The 2,932-nt window shown below is 39.2% G+C and overlaps 1 pseudogene; it reads right to left on the bottom strand.

Moving 5' to 3' along the window:
- Positions 1-886: 886 nt before the first annotated feature.
- Positions 887-1,097, bottom strand: LOC119809420 (annotated as a pseudogene).
- Positions 1,098-2,932: the final 1,835 nt, after the last annotated feature.

Here is a 2,932-nt window from a genome sequence, read left to right on the forward strand (position 1 = left end):
CCAGGCTGGTCTCGAACTCACAGAGATCCGCCTGCCTCTGCCTCCCAAGTGCTGGGATTTAAGGCGTGCGCCACCACCGCCCGGCTTTTAGCCCATCTTTTATTTTTTAATAAAATGAGAAATGTTTGATATCATCTTTGTTGTATACAGACCCCAAGTCAATACTTGGAAAGTGTCACTTCCTAGAATTTACATCTTTGCGCATGGATTAAGCATGGTCCTCTCTGGGAATGTAGCAGCGTCTACAAATTGCTCCCTGCCTACAGCTTATAGTTATCTTTTTAATGATTGCATTGCATGATGTAAAGTGTTGTATTAGCATCCAGAAGCCAGAATTCTCACGTGTTTAGTGAAGCAAGAAGCCATCCCAAAGGAGCCCAAGCAGCAAGATACGTTGGGTGATTATTGGGGTGGGTGGGGGGCACATTTCAAATCCAGGCCAAACCTCAGATACACCTGTAGTGAGATCCTATTAGCTTTCTGTTACTGTACATCCGAACTCTGTCCTAGACTGACCTGAAGCTCCTTATATAGCCTGCACTAAACTTGTCATCTTCTTACGTCGGTCACTAGATTGAGAATAGCATTATAAATGAATTTAAAGTGATCTTTTTAATTGCCTTTGCAATAGTTTTCCTTTTCCAACAAATTTCTTCTTCTTTTTTTTAAATTGCCCTCCTTGTTATGTTACTCTTTTTAATTTAAAAAGGATGAGGGACTAGCTTTCTTAGAGACAGCAGCACCCAGTTGGTTCAGACAGTCTCCCTCCTGTGGTTGACCAGGTCTTGACTTCTGGTGATCTTTGCAAGGTCTCTACAAACATCTGATCCTGTTCTGAGAAATTTGAGACACGTCACAAAAGTGGAGCATATACAACTAGAGGGCCTCACCAAACATCATCATCATCATCATCATCATCATCATCATCATCATCATCATCATCATCAGAGATCTTCAAAATAATTTTAAAAGTCTGCATAAACTACATTTTCATTAGCTGCCAAATCCATCAAGAACCTGGTGCTCCCTCCAGCTTCTTCCAGGGCCACATAGGGCCTTGCGCCCTCTGGGAAAGTCTCATCCATGGCCAGCTTCATCTCAGGGCTGCGGCGTTGCCTCCAACACATTTCAAGACAGAACTCATTAAGCATGCTGTGTATATCAGCAATTGTAAACAGTTCAATGTATTTTTGTGCCTGAAGGCTAATAGTCTATTCAGGATATACTTTGTTGACATTTCAAATTAAAGGTTGTGAAGATATAAGCTTTGTCACTAAATTTAATTCCACTCTCATTTATAAGATAATCAAGGGAAAAAAATCTAAGTTTATTAAAAGATCTTTTCCAAAATTCCAAACACTCAAAATCCCAATCATGTAATTTCAGATTTAAATCTTCTACACCACTTTAAATTTATTTAGTTGAAGTAGTAAAGATAAACATTAATATTTTCTATATTTATCATCTCTCTAAGAGAAAACGTTATCACATTACAGGGGAACCCTTAGCAGAGACATCTAAAATCATGCCGAAGTCTGACATTGCTCCATAAAGTTTCTGACATTGGAACAAAGGTCACGAGGAGTGAACACAGTATCATTATGTTGAAGTTTTTATTTTTGTTTTTTGACATCAATTCCTTGTAAAAACGATTGTACATAAATGATTTGTTTCCTAGTAGGCGTAGTTTGGTTGACACTTACATTATTACAGTGATGAGGATAATCTCCCACCGGGTGAAGACAAGCCTTTGTCTCCTCCCTGGGTCAGCCAGTCTCCTGACCAAGGAACTACTCTCAGGGAGCACAGATCATGTTTAAAGAAATAAGAAGAATAATAATGCCCCTAAGGAGAAAAATGTACCTTTGCTTCCCCAAAGTTTTGCCTTCCCTGTCATCTCTAGGAGCCGTCATGAGGTTTTTTGGGGGGTCTACCCACATTTCTGAGTTTAGAGAAACATTCATCTTTCCCTTTTTCTTCTCTTCTGTCTGTTTCTTAATTAGGCTAGAGCCTAATTACTCTTTTTCTGGCACTCTGAGCTTCCCTTTCCCGTTTTGTCACTAGCTGCCTGTCAGCCACATGTGTCTTGTCTCCATGCACAACTTAACAGCACTTTCTCTTTCCCTCCTAAGCTCTTGTCTATAAATCTATGATGTGCTGCTCTTTAAATCTCAGCCTCTAAATCCCTTGAAATTCATCTTTCAACTCTGGAAGAAGGGAACCTGAAAGCCACTAACTGGAGGTGGCTTCAGGAGCCACCGAGTTTCCAGAATCCTGGCTCACCAGGAAGAACTCTGTAGTTCCCAGACACCCCATATTCCTTATTAACTTTTCAGTGGGAGTTAGTAGACTGTTTCCCTGCATCTGTTCGCATGATTGGATTATTTGTGCTTCCCATCCAGTTCCGATTACACTTCTTCTTCTTAATAACTTTGTCCTCTACTTCTGTGCTTTACCCAAAGTTTTGTTTCTATCAACACAGCAAAAATTAAATAATTTTATCTCCAATATTGAATTTTAAAACAAATTAATAGTAACATTACCAATAAAATTAGATCTTTTCCCTTGGCACAATAAAAGCTACAATCCCACTGAAAACAGCTTTCATTATAATTGAGTGAGCTGTGATTCGGAAAACCTTTGAGAACCATGTAATAAACAGGAAGTTCTTATTAAGGAATTGTTGCTCACAGAACAGACTAATTCTGAGTAGGTAGGATTGATTTAAAATAGTTAAAGAACTATTTACCTGGGTCAGGTCTAAGAGCTGGGGAGCAGTACATATTCCATGATATGTACCTACTGTTCAAGGTATTGCCAATCGGTTCAAGGACTGTCTTCCTAATGGCTGATACTTTTAGTAAGAACTTGGTGTCTTCTGATTTTGCTGCAAAATAAGAAGTATTAACAGTGACGGAAAGAAAGTTAAGAG

This window comes from Arvicola amphibius, chromosome 3 (assembly GCF_903992535.2).
Source record: "Arvicola amphibius chromosome 3, mArvAmp1.2, whole genome shotgun sequence".
In the NCBI taxonomy this organism is placed as follows: Eukaryota; Metazoa; Chordata; class Mammalia; order Rodentia; family Cricetidae; genus Arvicola; species Arvicola amphibius.